We start from the raw sequence: 18,275 nt of genomic DNA, 5'->3' as shown, positions 1-18,275 counted from the left end.
AGTTTTATCTTCATGCCTGTCTTAACTTTATGCATTTATGACTTCTCTGCGGGTGTTTATTCTCATGCAACCCTTTCCTGTGTTTCTCCTGTCCCTTACATGTTTGCACTGCTCTTTTGACAATTTGTGCCTTATTTACAAATGCCTTTCCCCCCTTTGGGAAATGATGTTCCTACGTGCACATGTGCTCTTAGAGGGTTATATCATGCCTTACCGGGCTGCTCTCGGTGTCTGGCGTGTGTTGATGCAATACTTTTTTGGGTCCTCGGACCATGTTTTGATGTTAATAAACACATGTTTGGACAGTTTTTTCTCATTGTCTGGGTTTGCTTAGCCCGCCTCCAAGACCTAAGCTTGCTAGTCTCCATTAGTGTGCATTCACAGAGTACACGAAGAAAAAGGACAGGTTGCTCACCTGTAACCATGTTTCTTCGAGTGTACTCTGTGAATTCACACAAGCCCGCCCTTCCTTCCCCTCTGGCAAACCCTCTTCCTTTCTCGTTGCCTTAGCGGCGTAGGAACTGGGGAGGAGACGCCGAGGGCTGCCTTATATGCCCTCCGGGGACGGAGGGGCGTGGCTACCGCCAAAATTTGAACTTCAGCTTGGGAAGAGTTTCCGTTGGGACCTGCGCAGGCGCAGCCTCTCCATTAGTGTGAATTCACAGAGTACACTCGAAGAAACATGGTTACAGGTGAGCAACCTGTCCAAAGCGGCCCTCCATTTGATTTTCTTGCCTGCAACTCCCATCTGTCTGAACACAAATAGGCAATAGTGAGGGATTATGGAGTTTGCCTTTGCTTTACAACATGCAATATATTAATAGTGGAAGGCAGGAGATGTGTGCCTAACTTGTCTTTTAGTGATAACAATCTGGTAGATTCAAGGAATGCAACTTTCACATATTATGCTTGATTTTATGATGAGGTGTTCTCTGCCGGCACATCTTTTGCCCCTGAAGCACTATGAAGTCACTGTACTTCATGAAGAACAATAGATTCAAGTAAGTGGAACAATATAATGGGGAATAGTTGTCATGCTAGTCTCTTTTATGGCATCATGCTATGGAAGCTTGTTAATTCTTTTATGTAGCCTGCCACTAATGAACATCAAAAACATTAACTTTTAAAAAGGGAAGATAACCAATATTTTTTATTTAACGAAAAGTGATTAACAGTAAATCTAAGGGAAAATTGTTAGTTATAGACAGTACATTTCAGTAGCATAATAATATATTTGTTGATCCCTGAAGATATTACAGCTAATTTGTTATCGTTAAGGGGTAACGATAAAGGTTTACCCCTGACATTAAGTCTAGTTGTGTCCGACTCTGGGGGGTTGGTGCTCATCTCCCTTTCTAAGCCAAAGAGCTGGTGTTGTCCATAGACACTCCAAGGTCATGTGGCCGGCATGACAGCATGGAGCGCCGTTACCTTCCCGTCGGAGAAGTACCTCTTGATCTACTCACATTTGCATGTTTTTGAACTGCTAGGTTGCAGAAGCTGGGGCTAACAGTAGGAGCTCACCCCACTCCCCGGATTCGAACTGCCAGCCTTTCTGTCAGCAAGTTCACCAGCTCAGCAGTTTAACCCACTGCGCCATCGGAGGATCCTTGTTATTCTTACCAGTCATTGATATTTGACATCAAGTTAAGGTGGGTTTGGGGAGCAATTACACTATAGAATGAATGCAGTTTGAGACCAGTTTAACCGGCAGTTGTAGTTTGGTGAGGTACAAGCACTCTTTGTTAGAGAAAGTTAAAGACCTTGTAAAACTACAACTTCCATGTTTCCACAGCACTCAGCCCTGGCAGTGAAAGTGGTGCCAAACTGCAGTATTTCTACATTGTAGATGCACCCTAAAACTAAGCAGTCTTGCTGAATATGGAGCAGTTATGGATGCCAGCTATCTATGAAAATGTGACTTGCTCAAGATCACCCAGTGGTTTTCCATTTCCATTTCCAGATTTGTAGTATAATGCTTAGATTACTACACCACACTGGCTTTTATTTTTTACTGGTTAAACCCTTGTGCTGGCAGGATTGCAGATCGAAAGGTCGGCGGTTCAAATCTGAGGAGCAGGGCGAGCTTCTATCTGTCAGCTCCAGCTTGTCATGCAGGGATATGAGTGAAGCCTCCCACAGGATGGTAAAACATCCGGGTGTCCCCTGTGCAACGTCCTTGCAGACGGCCAATTCTCTCACACCAGAAGCGACTTGCAGTTTCTCAAGTCGTTCCTGACATGAAAAAAAAATTGTACTGGTAGCATCAACCTATCCACCTTTTCAAAAAAGATGAGCTGTACAGTACTGCCATCATTCCCTGCATAGGAAAGCATAATACACTTCTTAGCATTTCTTCCATGCATACTTCTGGAACTGTGACTCCTAAGGCAAGGGGGTTTGATCCCCTTGTCAAGATACTTTGTGGCCTCATACCATTTTTTTACTATTAAGTATAAGTAGAAACTAACAATGTAGCGTAGTGGTTTGAGTGTTGCACTAGGACAGTAAAAGATCCCTGCTTGGTTTTGGAAACCCACGTGGGCAAGTCATAGTCTCACAGCCTCAGAAAGGCAAGGGCAACCCCCTCTGAACAATTTTCCCCCCAGAAAACTCTATGATATGTTCACCTTAGAGTCACCATAAGTCTGAAATGACTTATTTATTTATTTATTTATTTATTTATCTATCATGTCAGAAGAGAATTGAGAATACAGTTATAGTGCATTAAAACCATATAAAAGGTAAAGGTAAAGGTTTCCCCTGACGTTAAGTCCAGTCGTGTCCGATTCTGGGGGTTGGTGCTCATCTCCATTTCTAAGCTGAAGAGCCAGCGTTGTCCGTAGACACCTCCAAGGTCATGTGGCTGGCATGACTCATGGAATGCTGTTACCGTCCCGCCGGAGCGGTACCTATTGATCTCACATTTGCATGTTTTCAAACTGCTAGGTTGGCAGAAGCTAGAGCTGACAGCAGATGCTCACTCCGCTCCTGGGGTTTGAACCTGGGACCTTTCAGTCTGCAAGTTCAGCAGCTCAGCGCTTTAACACACTGAGCCACCGGAGGCTAAAAAAAAAAACATATACAAAGTTTTAAAATTTGACATACAAAATTTCCTTTGACCAGAAGCTGGCTACATCAAGTGCTTCTGGTGTCTGCTGTGAGAAGGTCTTTGACTACATGTGACAGGAAACAGACTGCCTTGTAGTAGGTGGTCTGTGGTTAGTTTTTCACACATGTCATGGACTCCACTTTGAAGCCCCATTTCTTAAGATTGGCTTTGCATCTTGTGATACCAGATTGCAGTCTGTTCAGTCACCCAGTATTCCGTGTGCCCAGGAGGAGTTTTCATCCGGTATCACCAGCGGGTAAAATCACAGACCTGTTGAAATTGCTGACTGAAAGGTCGGCAGTTCAAATCTGGTGAGCGGAGTGAGCTCCCTCTGTTAGGCTCAGCTTCTGCCAACCTAGCAGTTCGAAAACATGCAAATGTGAGTAGATCAATAGGTACCGCTACGGAGGGAAGACAACAGCGCTCCATGCAGTCATGACGGCCACATGACCTTGGAGGTGTCTATGGACAACGCTGGCTCTTCGGCTTAGAAATGGAGATGAGTGCCAACCCCCAGAGTCGGACACGAGTATATTTATATCAGGGGAAATCTTTATCTTTATCAGCATCTAGTATAACGAGGGCAAATTGTGTCCACCAGCCATGAAATGCATACAATAACAATATCTATTGCTTGGAAACATTGCTGTGCTGGTTGAGAGTTGCAATCAAAGTAGCTTGTTGAATCTCTGATGATATTGTTGTAGAGATGCCCTATCTCTTACATTATGGGATCATCATCATCTTTTGTTAAAGTTGTGGTATAAATAAATAAAGGGGTAGATTTCTGTTTCCCTTACTATGGGGTCCATCTGTATCATTTGAATCGAAGGCATGCTGAGCCCCTGCTCCTGATTCGGGCCTCTCTATTCTCCAATGATATAAATATAAAATGATAGTAATTCTCAATGGTACTCTTGATATTGATCTCCCTGGGAATACTCTAGATGTTCTTACTGTACGTATTACTGGGAGAGCAGATTGACACTTAACTATACTACAGGAAGGCCTGTCCATTCTACCTCCACTGCTTACTTATGCCCTGAGGCTACGAACAGACAGAATGTGCCTGAGACAACAGCAGAAACCAGAAAAACGTTTCCCTTGCCACTTCTTTTTGGTATGCAGGAGCTTCATTTCCCAGCTGCAAAGGGAATAATGTATCCGAACATGCTGATGACAGTCCTTTATGAAAACAAGAAGTTGCTCAATTGGTATAGCAGAATTCTGTGTATCATATATTTTATGTGTGAATATACACTGCCTAACATGATGCCATTCAATGTTTCTGTTATTATACTGAGGTTAAATATGTATTGTATATATATTTCTGACATATGTCTACATTTTACATTCATCCTCCTTTCTTAACACCAGTTAGGTGCAATTCATGCAAAGATGATATTTAGATGTAGTTAATTGTCATTTAGGTGCGACCAGTACAAGACACAAAGTGCAGTGAAAGTTAATCATATTTTAGTTCCTTTGAAAGATGTTAGTGAAAATTATTTTCATTGATTTCCCTCTAAAATTTTCTTCACTACACCCAGCATCTAGTATAGTGAGAGCAAATTGTGTCCACCAGCCATTTCTGTGCGCTTCAAGCTATCCAGACTTTGGGTTGCTGTGAGTTTTCCAGGCTGTATGGCCATGATCCAGAAGCATTCTCTCCTGATGTTTCACCCACATATATGGCAGGCATCCTCAGAGGTCTGTTGGAAACTAGGCAAGTGAGGTTTATATACAGTAGAGTCTCGCTTATCCAACGTAAACGGGCCAGCAGAATGTTGGATAAGCGAATATGTTGGATAATAAGGAGAGATTAAGGAAAAGCCTATTAAACATTAAATTAGGTTAGGATTTTACAAATTAAGCACCCAAACATCATGTTATACAATAAATTTGACAGAAAAAGTAGTTTAATACACAGTAATGCTATGTAGTAATTACTGTATTTACGAATTTAGCACCAAAATATCATGATATATTGAAAACATTGACTACAAAAATGGCTTGGATAATCCAGAACGTTGGATAAGCGAGTGCTGGATAAGTGAGATTCTACTGTATATGTAAACTGAGGTTTATTTATTGACAGCTGTCCCTTCTCTGATAAAAGCTGGATGAATAGGGTGGTAGTGCCACTTTTGAAAGCTACTGGGAACAGCAATTTGCTTTTTGGAATGGTTGCAGAACTCCCCTTGTATGGTTTAACATTAAAACACGCACACATGCACAAGTTTTTCAAAACCAGAAGTAGACTTCTGGCTACTTCCAATTTTGTTTAGTTCTGTGTATTCCTTGATCCTTTTTAGAAGTCCATGCAGACCCTAGAAGGGCAAAGACACAAAATGAGTCCAAGGCACACTACAATTGCCCAGCCCTGATGTAATAAAAGGAAATCTATTGAGATACAGTAGAGTCTCACTTATCCAACACTCGCTTATCCAACGTTCTGGATTATCCAACGCATTTTTGTAGTCAATGTTTTCAATATAACGTGATATTTTGGTGCTAATTTTGTAAATACAGTAATTACAACATAACATTACTGCGTATTGAACTACTTTTTCTGTCAAATTTGTTGTACAACGTGATGTTTTGGTGCTTGATTTGTAAAATCATAACCTAATTTGATGTTTAATAGGCTTTTTCTTAATCTCTCCTTATTATCCAACATGTTCGCTTATCCAACGTTCTGCTGGCCCGTTTATGTTGGATAAGTGAGACTCTACTGTACTACAGGTTGAACATCCCTTCTCTGAAATGTATGAAACCAGATTTTTTTCTGGATTCTGAGTTTCTTTGGATTTTGAAATTCCTCTATTTTCTATTATTTACATATCTTGGAAATGGGATCCAAGTCTAAACACGTAATTTGTTTATGTTTCAAGGGTCTGGAGAACAAGCCGTATAAGGAGTGGTTTAAAGAGCTGGGCATGTTTAGCCTGCAGAAGAGAAGGCTGAGTGGAGACCTGATTAGGGCCATGTATAAATAAGTGAGGGGAAGTCATAGGGAGGAGGGAGCAAGTTTGTTTTCTGCTGCCCTGGAAAACAGGATGTGGAACAATGGCTTCAAACTACAGGAAAGGAGATTCCACCTGAACATTATGAAAAACTTCCTCACTGTGAGTGTTGTTCGACAGTGGGACTCTCTGCCCCGGAGTGTGGCGTAGGCTCCTTCTTTGGAAGCTTTTAAGCAGAGGCTGGATGGCCATCTGTTAGGGGTGCTTTGAATGCGATTTCCTTCTTCTTGGCAGGGGGTTGGACTGGATGGCCTACGAAGTCTCTTCCAACTCTATGGTTCTATGATTCTATGTCACTATCTCAATTACCCATTTAGACAATTTTGGAGTATTTTAGAATTCCTGATAAGTGATGCTGAACTTGTAACCTGATTCAGATATTACACTAGACCCGCATCTAGCATTATGTGCATTAGCTTCCTTTTTTCTTCCTTCCTCACAGCATGGATGTAAGGAGTGTATTGGAAGCAACCATTTCTGTTTTAAATTAGCCAGAATGCTTTCCCAGCCGAGGCACACCTCAGCTCATGTTTGTTGGCTTTCTGTCGATATAAGTATTCTCTACTTCCTGATGAAAGTGCCTCTTTTTATTTTTATCTGTAGGGAAATTTTATCCGGATGTGATACAGTGTTACTCCAGATTTTTAAAATGTGCTTTATTAGATCTATAGATTTGTACTTAATTTTTTTTGGCTGTTATTTTGTTGTAGTTGCACACTGCTTCATACACCATTTTTTTGGTAGGAAATATGGCACCCAAATGTGTGTGTGTGCATGTGTAAGAATTAAATATACGGAAATCTTGGCGCTGTCTTATAAAACCTAGTGTCAGTGTGCATGCAAACCATCTATCAGCATAGTACAAATAAATCAAACTAAAGCAGCTCAATGCTTGTAGACTGGCATTAGGATAAGTGTATCTTAAGAAAGTTCTTATTCAGACTTGGCTCCAGGCAATGAAACGTCATAGATGTAGAACTCTAGTGAGTGAAATTTCTAGGGAGCAAATTAGGCTAAAAACATCTTCTAGAGACAGCTAGAAAGGAATCATATACCACTTGAAAATAAGGCATGCTATGCAGTAAATGTTTCATTTATTGGGCTTCTTCCAATGCTGTTAGGTTTAAAAGACAAGCTGTCAATAAGAGCGGTAAATGTATCGATGGTTTGATTTTTCAGAGCCTTATCACATACATGTATAAGAATTTGTATCATCTCATGATTTAATCAGACTACTCTCTGATCACTGTCCATTTTTTCTGTTAATGTTTTTGCCGTCTTGTAAAAATGGTCACCAAAACCTAGGGAAATAAGAGTACAAAGGATTTAACTATTTCTATGCAGGCAGCGAAAGAGATCTTCGTTTTTGAGAATTTAAACATCAATACTGACCAAATCTTTTTTAAATTGTAGTGTTCGTTCAACAACGTTCCTAAAGAAACATAACTCATAAATGCAAATGTAAACAGAAAATGTTTTTAAACATACTTTGTGGGTTGAGGGAGTATCGATCCATTTGCCCTAATAGAATAACTTGGGAGGGAAAGTGTCCTTTGTGTCCATTTTGAATGTGTACACAGATCACAAGTACTTTCACTATAGTAAAGGTAAAGGTTTTTCCCTAACATTCTAGTCGTGTCTGGCTCTAGGGGTTGGTGCTCATCTCCATCTCTAAGCCAAAGAGCCGGCATTGTCCATAGACACCTCCAAGGTCATGTGGCTGGCATGGCTGCATGGAACGTCGTTACCTTCAAGTCGGAGCAGTACCTATTGATCTATTCACATTTGCATGTTTTCCAACTGCTAGGTTGGCATAAGCTGGAGCTGACAGCGGGAGCTCACTCCTCTCCCCAGGTTCGAACCACCGACCTTTTGGTCAGCAAGTTCAACAGCTCAGCGGTTTAATCCACTGCGCCATCAGGGGCTCCTTTCCTAACCTCTCAATTAAAATGGCTGAAATTGACTCATAATATATTGAATCTGGAAATTCCCAGATTTTTTTTTAAATGAGAATGTACTAAGAAGAATTCTACACCTCAAAATCCTTCAACTGTCAGAAAAGTAACAAGGTTTTTGCCCTGTTCCTATCTCATGTTGAAGTCTCCATCCACGCCGCTGCCAATTTTCTAGAAAATTCACCAATCTTCCAGAGAAGCTTTTGAAGGGTACACAAAAGAACAGCAGCAAACTCAGGTAGAAAGAGCACTGGAAGGGACATTCAGGAATAAATGACCAGTCAAGAATAAACAAACTGCAAGGACACAACATTTTCTTTGCACCAACCTCTCCACATGCATCATCAGTAAAGGCTGAGTGTTGAACTTTCTCAACAGGTTGCATCCACTTGCTTCTGGAAACCCCAATTACATACTTATCTGAATTGTCAAGCCCAATGCTTTGATTTTGCTCATGCAAGCTATCCAGCATCTAGTTCTCTCAAGCTGTTGGACAATTGTAGTGAAGTCATTCCAACTTCATTCAGTCATTTGTGCTTCCCGTGCTAGTTGTAACACTAGTGCTTGCCCAACCACTGACAGATCAGCATCACCTCTTATACCTTTCCTGACAGCTTACAGATTGATAAAGCCCTGAGTGCTAACTGGGGGGAGCAGAAGCTCATTCATTCCTGCTTCAGGATGTTCTTGTCCCTACCATGATTGGTATACCACAACTCTGTATATTATTTTAATGGGGGCATGGGAAGCAAACAAATAAGCCAAGCCTTTCTAGTCAGGAAAATAGTGGGTCTTTTTCACCATTCTCTAATGATAGTACAGTGTTCACCATGGAGATGTCAGAAGTTCCTTAGTCCTTGGCAATGTGCCCTCACAAATTTAGCCCAAGGACCTCCTCATCACACTAGATCTTGGATCCTCTTTAAATCCACTTTAAATCCACTTTAGGGAGGGGGCTTTAAACAGCTCAGCCAGACAGGTCCTGGGCCTCACCAAACTACAAACCCCAGAATTCTGCAGGAGGCAGAAAACATATTTAAAGTAGATTCGTGCTCTAGTGTGATGAGGCAGCAAGACAAGCTTTGAATGGAAAAAGTGAGAAACTAGTCTCAGAGGCAAGGCATCAGACAGCCAGGTGTGTGTGTGTGTGTGTGTGTGTTTTCAAAATGGGGATAGAAAGAAACTCAGACACAAACTTAAGCTGAAATTAATTTAAATTTAGATAAAATCATTCTGGCAATAAGCAACATCCAGCACCAGATGAACTGGTCCAAACTTGTTAGCTGTCAATCTATAAGAAGAGATGCATCATTGAGTTGGAGATTGTAGAAATGCTTGGAGTCCCGCCCCCTCCCCCCTTTGCAAATTTTACTGCCATACCCAAGCAGACTTGTTTTTATGTTTTTATGTTGTAAAAGATTGTATATTTCCATATTGAATTATAGTCAAAGCCCTTCTTCTGGACAGCTCTCATTGGAACCCAATATTGACAATAGCATTTTGAACGAATGAAGTAATACAGGGGTGGAAATAATGTGACTCTTCAATTAAAACTTGTGTGTCAGTTGCACCCGTACTTTTGGAAGTCAGGCTTGGCCATGATAGTCCACACTCTGGTTACATCTCAAATAGATTACTGCAATGTGCTGTATATGGGATTGACTTTGAAGACTGTTCAGAAGCTTCAAATGGTCCAACGGGCAACAGCCAGATTGCTCACTGGAGTGGTGCACGGAGAGCATATGTCAGCTCCACTGGCTGCCAGTCTGCTACCAGGCACAATTCAAAGTGCTTGCTTTAGCCTATAAAGCCCTAAACCAGTGGTTCGCAACCTGGGGTCCCCAGACATTTTTGGCCTACAACTCTCAGAATTCCCAGCCAGTTTACCAGCTGTTAGGATTTCTGGGAGTTGAAGGCCAAAAACAAATGGGGGCCCCAGGTTGAGAACCACTCTCCTAAACGGTTCTGTCCCAGTTTACCTGTCCAAACATATCTCCCTCTACGAACCATCACGGAGTTTAAGATCATCTGGGGAATCCCGGCTCTTGGTCCCACCTTCTTCGCTGGCATGCTTGGTAGAGACAAGAGACAGAGCCTTCTCATTGTGGCCCCTTAGCTATGGAACTGAGGAGAGCAGCCCTCTCCCTCTTGAAAAGAGTAAAAACATGGCTCTGTGACCAAGCCATTGGGGAATCTGTACAATAAATAGATATGGATTGATGTCTATTAACTATAGGAAAAGCCTTGATTTTAAATGTTTCTTATTGTTTTAATTGTATTTTATTATCCTATTTTAAATGTCTATTTTAATTTTGTATTGTTCTTATGTCATCGAATAGCTGCCGACGTGTAAAGCCGCCTTGAGTCTCCTTCGGGGTGGAGAAAGGCGGGATAGAAGTACCGTAAGTAAATAATGGGCCCCTGGTGGTGGCGTAGTGTGTTAAAGCGCTGAGCTACTGAACTTGCAGATCAAAAGGTCCCAGGTTCAAGTCCCGGGAGCGGAATGAGCGCCCGCTGTTAGCCCCAGCTCCTGCCAACCTAGCAGTTCGAAAACATGCCAATGTGAGTAGATCAATAGGTACCGCGCCGGCGGGAAGATAACGGCGCTCCACGCAGTCATGCCGGCCACATGACCTTGGAGGTGTCTACGGACAACGCCGGCTCTTCGGCTTAGAAATGGAGATGAGCACCAACCCCCAGAGTCGGTCACGACTGGACTTAGCGTCAGGGGAAAACCTTTACCCTTTACCTTTTTAAATAAATAATAAATAAATAAAATGTGTTAACATTGAAAGTCTGAGCAGCCCTAGACAGAGTATGCAAACTGTGACAAATGCTTGGAGTTATGCTCCAGCAATATCTGGATGGCCGAATGATTCCCATCCCTATTGTAAAGAAGTCCTATTGATGCTTTGGAGCAACCAGCCTGAGAACCGAAGAAAATGTTTCATTACCTCTGTAAGCATGTGGCTGTAAGGTCATGTATGTGAAAGTAATTTCCATGTCCCATGTTAAAGGCCTTATCTAGGTTTATACGGAAGATATGGCAAGCTATAGGATCAGCTCAAGGCTCTTAATCTTGCTGTGAGAGATAGTTTTTGCACATTTTACCAAGCAATTCTATAAAAAAGCAAAGGTCGTCCATCAGGTATGCTCGGAGATCCAAAGCAAATTTGACAGCATTTTAAGCACACATAAAGAATTCTGGCAGCGATCTCAGTTATGCAGAGGTCAGTGGCAAAACTCCAAGTGATTTCAAAGGAGTCCGGTTTTACCTGCTGTGTTACTTTTCACTGGACTCTGAGAGAACTTACCTTGGTATCATTATATAAATATTCATGCTAATGCAGCAAAACACAATTATATGTAAAGAAACATGTGTTTCATGTGAATACTACACTTAAATCTTAGTTTTTCTGAGGACAACATATATTGTACAAGGACCTTCTGGCATCAGCGATAATACCCACCCATTTTCTCTTAATAATCCTATGAGGGAAATGATCTTAGGATCCCTCAACCAGTCTTCTTTTAATTAGGATGCTACTTCTGCTTATGAAACATTTGTATTTACAATCTGGCTTCAACTCTGGTCTAAGACTGAGATAATCGAGATCCAAATCAACACTACACTGTATGTGTTTGTCGTCATTGCCTGTTAACTTACAGTGACCCCATGGATTTCGGAGGACTTTCTTAAGCAAGAGATAGATTTGCCATTTCCTTCCCCTATATTGTAGCCTGTAGCACCTGGCATTTACTAGCAATCACCCATCCAAGTACAAACCAGTGCCGATATTGCTTAGCTTCTAAGATCATATAGGATCAAGTGCTTTGAGGGTATTTCAGCAGTACCACTTTACTCCTTACTACTTGGTGACTTTTGACCAGCCATTACCTCTCAGTCCAACCTGCCACTGAGATAAAAATGTATACCACTTTGAGCAGCTTGGAATAAATGTATTATATAAATGTATTATACTGCCCCTGGTGGCACAGTTGGGACCCCTGATGGCACAGTGTGTTAAAGTGCTGAGCTGCTGAACTTGCAGACCAAATGGTCCCAGGTTCAAACCCCGGGAGCGGAATGAGCGCCTGCTGTTAGCCCCAGCTCCTGCCAACCTAGCAGTTCAAAAACATGCCAATGTGAGTAGATCAATAGGTAAGGGCGGGAAGGTAAGGGCGCTCCATGCAGTCATGCCGGCCACATGACCTTGGAGGTGTCTACAGACAACGCCGGCTCTTCGGCTTAGAAATGGAGATGAGCACCAACCCCCAGAGTCGGTCACGACTGGACTTAACGTCAGGGGAAAACCTTTAACTTTACCCTAAGAGTTTATTTTATACTTCTGAGTGCTTAAAAGTGATTTTCATGTACATTAAGGTTCACACAAGTATACACATCCCTAGATTTCTTCATACTTGATGGCTGAGAATGTTTGCTTGGATCTTGAAATGTTGCTCTTTGTAAAGGAATTTCTCAAAAACAGCAGGCAAAACGAGGTAAATTTGTATCTCTGAACCCATCTAGTCGTGTCTGACTCTGGGGGCTGGTGCTAATTTCCATTTCTAAGCCGAAGAGCCGGCGTTGTCCGTAGATACCTTCAAGGTCACGTGGCTGGCATGACTGCACGGAGTGCCGTTACTTTCCCGCTGGAGCAGTACCTTTTGATCTACTCGCATTTGCATGTTTTCGACTGCTAGGTTGGCAAGCTGGGGCTAACTGTGGGAGCTCACCCTGCTTGAACCTTTTGGTCAGCAAGTTCAGCAGCTCAGCAGTTTAATCCACTGTGCCATCAGGGGCTTCTGAACCTATCTACATGGATTTGATGCTGTTTAGAACCAATATTGAAGAAAGTGGTTTTGCTATGCAGATTATTGCATCGAAAATCCTGGACCCAGTTTGAGGCCTAGATGGGGATTAAACAAACTGGTGTATGGCTTCCTTTTGCACACTTTTCTGGGAGTTTGTGTTCTGGCCATCTCAGTTTGAATCATCTGCACAGCAAAACTACTTTCTCCAATACCAGTTAGAAACTGCATTGAATGGTCCATGTAGCTGGGGTTTGAGTGCCTTATCACACAATGCTTTAAAGCAGGGTGTCCCACTTTCCTATTGTGTGGTTGCCTCCTGCTGAATTCTGGGTCTTGTAGTTTAGGGAAACTGAGGACCCCTCTGGCTGAGAATTTCAAAGGCCTGCCGTAAACTGCATTTCCCATAATTCTGCAGGAGGCAGTCACAAGAAACGAAAGTGGGAGCGCTTGCTTTAAAATATTAATATGATAGTGTCCTGAGTCATGGCAGTTAAAGTGGTATCAAGCTGCATTAATTCTTCAGTGCAGATACACCACTGAACAGGTTAAAATGGGTCCCTCCTTGTAGTCATTCCACTTTTTTATTTTGACAGGCTTTTAGAAATGGGAACAAGAAAGTTACTGCACTGGTTTTATTGTTTTAACAGTGCTGTTCTTTTCAACTCTTTTTAAATTTTCAACTGTTTGAAATGATTTCTAAACATTGTTGCTAGTTTAATTCCATTTTAATGTTGATGTTTTTGTATATTTTAACTGCTTTGTATTTTAATTTATAGAAGGCTTTAAGTCCAAGATTTGGAAAAGAGGCAGGACATAAATTATGATGATTATGATAATGATGATGATAATAATAATAAATCCAGTTTTTATATACATGCGTTGTGTGCTCAACCATCTATCTCTCACTATAAAATACATTAAAAACCTTCTATCATATCTACAAATCTGGGTTGCCCTGCTCTACGGCCCACCTCTGCTTTGACACTGTTTATAAACACTACTGTTGCACACTTAGCCCTGCTTATCCCAACTGAACTTGATGGAATGTATTTCCGAGGCAGCAGCACCAGGATCAAGCTGTTTTACATTCTTTGCCCTCACAAACAAGAACAAATAATTCCTATAGTATTCTCCCTGCTGCAGAAGAATACAAGATTTTCTGTGTGGTTGTTGGTCATTATTTAGTGTTTGGTCTGTGCGGAAATAGACAAGGTTTGTCTGCACAGAAATATGCAGTTTCTCTGCACAGAGAACAGTGTTTTTTGCTGTCTTCACAGAAAACTTGTTTTCTTCACAAAATTTTATTTTCTAAGCAAAACAATAAACAAAAACATGTCTGTCTGCACAGATAACTACGTTACCTATGTGTAAAGACTCTCACAGCTACATCTATTCTTCCCAAGCAGCTTTCTTGGCTGGAAAATGACAAATAATGCTTATACCTATAGTCTATTGTTTACTAGAAATTATAATATGATGCATCAAAAATCATCCTGTATTGCTAATTTGCTTGGGCAAGCATTCTAGTGATCCAAAGCAAAAGTACTTCCTTTGTTACAGAAATCCAGATTGTACAAGACATACTTGAAGAAGCCTATGCGCCAAGCACTTGTTTTCGACAAAGCAGCTGTTGGTTAACATTTGGTATTGGACCATAAATCACATCGCTCACATAACGGATTAGGCTGCATTTTCCCTTGAATATTGTATTACTTTGGCTATAGTAAGTTATGCATTTGTTTTCATCTAGGGCACAACCTGAGAACGCTTGTGCAAACAGGTGTTCCTGTTCTTTGGTAAACTCGTTTCCTTGGTTAACAGAAGTTCTGCAATTATGGGTCCATTTATTTGGAGGTAAGGTTAACCGAAATATGTGAGATTTATGGCAAAGTAAATGGGGTTAGGATAAATGCGGTAAGTAAATGAGGTCAGGGAAAAGGATGTGAAATGGTCAGATACATTCCATAGACATATAACAGGGCATGATCAATTTATAGAAGGAATAGAGTTCCTTCGATAAATAATATTTACAGTAAATGCGGTCAGGGAAAAGGATGTGAAATGGTCAGATACATTCCATAGAGATAAAGCAGGGCATGATCAATTTATAGTAGGAATAGAGTTCCTTCGATAAATAATATTTACAAATGTTGTTTTTATCTCACAGCCCCACAGTGTAAACATGTTTTCAGAAGAGTGTTGAGCTACTGTTAGACAAAGTGAGATGACTAACTCGTGACTAAGGAAATTTCAATAGGACTAAACCTAGTTTGGATCCAACCCAAGGACTCCTATGCTAATAATTTTATTGAATTACTGAAACGTATTTACACACTCTTCATCCAAAAAGCTAAGAGATCAGTTTTTTAAAAAAGAACACAAAGGAATGATTGGTCTTAGGTTTACATTTTAATGGATACAGTATCAAAAGAGGTATTGAACTATATGTTCCAAGAGAATAAATAGGGACAAGAGAAGGGATAAGAAGGGGAACAAGCAAAGTCAGATACCATTTGTGAAAGTTACAGTATTCTTATAGCATCCAAATGGGATGAAAACAGTTCAGAGACACCAGGAGTCTTACAGAGCTCAATTATATCCATACTAAATAACTGTTGTGCTTTGATAACATTATAACTATGTAGCTCCATACAATTGGGTATTGGAAATATTGTTTCATGTACTTGGAATTCCCTACCAGACGGCTCTATTGTTGAATTGGCAACATATTAGCAGCTCATATTGGAAATCTGTCACATCTCAACTGACTTCAAGATGTGGTCAGTCTGTAAAACCTTCTCAAGTGGTGAAGGGAATGGTGATGAACATTAAAACTGTTGTGCATTCAACAGCTCTGAAGTGTGGTGGTTATATTTAGAGCTTGGCTTGAAACATCCGATTGCACTAGAACAGTGGTTCCCAACCTTTGGGCCTCCAGGTGTTTTGGACTTCAGCTCCCACAATTCCTAACAGCTGGTAAGATGACTGGGATTTCTGGGAGTTGAAGTCCAAAATACCTGGAGGCCCAAAGGTTGGGAACCACTGCACTAGAACTACCAGAATTCCTGAGTAGTGGCTAGTGCTATCATATGTTGAACCTTGGAAACCAATATGATATAATATGGCAGATCTGGAACCCTGCCTGTTTTAAGCAAGTGTTTTAAAACTGATTATAATAAGAGTGCAATTCCTACATTCCTACTATGAAATAAACTCCATAATACTCAATTGAATTTATGCATGTACTGTACATATAAATATGTCCATTACACAGCAAAGGAGGGAATAGTGTAGGTCTTCAAATGCTGTTAGGATGTAGCTCTAAATATTTCTTACCACTGGTTATGTGGACTGCAACTGCTGGGAATTGTAGTTCAACAACTATTGTATTCAGAAGAGCTTTTAAAGTCTTTTCCAATGTCTACCTCCATGAATTTTAACATGCCCTTGTTTTTTTGGTTTTTTTAGTATTTTTTATTGTGTCAGAAGCGACTTGATAAAAGTTGCTTCTGGTGTGAGAGAATTGGCCGTCTACAGAGACGTTGCCCAGGGAACGCCCAGATGTGTTAGCTGGGAGACTTTTCTCATGTCCCCGCAAGCTAGAGCTGACAGATGGGAGCTCATCCCATCTTGCGGATTCGAACCGGCAACCTTCAGGTCAGCAGTTCAGCTGGCACAAGGGTTTAACCCATCGCACCACCGCGGCTCCTTTTTTAGTTTTGAATTTATGAATTTATATTGCATCTTAAATTCTCTATTCCAGTTTAAGCATTTTCACAGAAAAGTGGGTTATAAACCTTGTAAACACACGTGTATGTTCCAGCCCTTTTCCTGTGCTGGGAACCCATGGTTTGATACAACCAATAAAATATTCAACATTTAATTCTATTTCAACACCATCTCATGCTTAATTTTAATAAATAAAGTATAATGTCAAAAACACTGACAATTAGGCATATTTTTACTATTTCAGATCCAATACAACAATCGGGGATAACTGGATAATACCTATCCAAATCATGGCTGTTTTTCAGGATATTTGAAAGAGAGTTAGTCAAAAGCCAAGCAGAGAAAAAAAAACACCCTGTTAAATCCATTTGTACATTGATTTAACAGAGAAGTATTTCATTCATTTTTCTTTCTTTCCTGGATGTCTTGAAATAATCCTTTTTCTGTCTCCATCCTCCCACTTAGACATTGTTCACAGCCTTACTTATTTATGAAGTCTGAAGGTTAGTTCCTACCTGCTGAGAGTAATTAGCCCTGTTCTTTGTGTTCTATGCAATCCTGTCTGATTAAATGTACACATTTGTTTTACTTCTTTTCATGTCCTTTCTCACTCTACTTCTGTTTCCTGATTGTAAGTTGCTGTGATATATTTTTTTTTCAAAAAAAAAAAATCTTTTGCCTACATCTTTTCCTTTAGTATGTAAATATCTAGGTGGACTTTTTTTTTAATATACATGATGCCTGAGAATTGGTGCTATAGCAGCGTTAGCGATGCCAGTTCTTTGTATTCTTATTACTATTCTTATTACTTCCCTTTGAGTGTCTCTCTTTCCTTATGAACTCTCTAAATATTTCAGCATAGCTTGGCTTTGTTTTGGAAACCCAGAGTGGTCCCTAGTTAGACAAACAGATTGAAGCATCTTGGGAAAGAGCTGGTTTTAATACAACTCCTCCTTTTTGTTGTTATTTTTTTGTGTGACCCTATTTCTATGCTGCTCATCCCCCTCGAATTTCCTCCGCTTGTGTCTTCCTCTCCCCCTTTCCTCCTCCTCCTTGGTCCCCCTCCATGGCCACTTTTGTCCCTTTGCCTGTGTTAAAAGTTCCCAATTGACTCCTCCATTGTGACAATTTGTCACTGCTGGAAGATCAATTTGTTTTACCCTCTCATCAGCACGGGAGAATCGGGCGCCAGATGTCATTTATAAAAAGGAAGAGGGAGAAGGGGAAAAAAAAGATGCCCACATTCTTCCCAGTTGATGCCTGTTACTCACAAGAGGAAGTCGCACATTCCTTAACTGTGCCCCTCTCCTCAATAATCTATATTTGGCTATAGATGGACCAGCCAATTTTGGGGACCACACAAAGACTCAAAATGCTTTGTTACAGTGGGAGTGACAGGCATGTCTCCCCTCCCAAAAAGCCACAAAACTTTTGCCTCTCAAAGCCACTTCTCTCTGTTGTCTAAGGCTTTCGTGGCCAAAATCACTGGATTGTTGTGAGTTTTCCAGGCTGCATAGCCATGTTCCAGCAGCATTCTCTCCTGACGTTTCACCCACATCAATGGAAGGCATCCTAATAATAATATAATAACAATAGCTTTAATTTTGTGTCCCACCTCCATCTCCCCAAAGGGATTCA

At 40.9% G+C, this 18,275-nt stretch overlaps 1 long non-coding RNA gene across 1 annotated transcript; it reads left to right on the top strand.

Annotated features, from left to right (window-relative positions):
* The first annotated feature begins 3,694 nt into the window (after positions 1-3,694).
* LOC134297640 (uncharacterized) lies at positions 3,695-17,225 on the top strand. The gene is made up of 2 exons (XR_010004452.1): positions 3,695-14,762; positions 16,882-17,225. It is a non-coding gene; the product is annotated as an uncharacterized LOC134297640 (long non-coding RNA).
* The last annotated feature ends 1,050 nt before the right edge of the window (positions 17,226-18,275 follow it).

The sequence above is a fragment of the Anolis carolinensis genome, chromosome 3 (assembly GCF_035594765.1).
Source record: "Anolis carolinensis isolate JA03-04 chromosome 3, rAnoCar3.1.pri, whole genome shotgun sequence".
Taxonomy (NCBI): Eukaryota; Metazoa; Chordata; class Lepidosauria; order Squamata; family Dactyloidae; genus Anolis; species Anolis carolinensis.
Note: the sequence above shows the minus strand (reverse complement) of the source record. Positions and strands in the feature narration are given on the sequence as shown.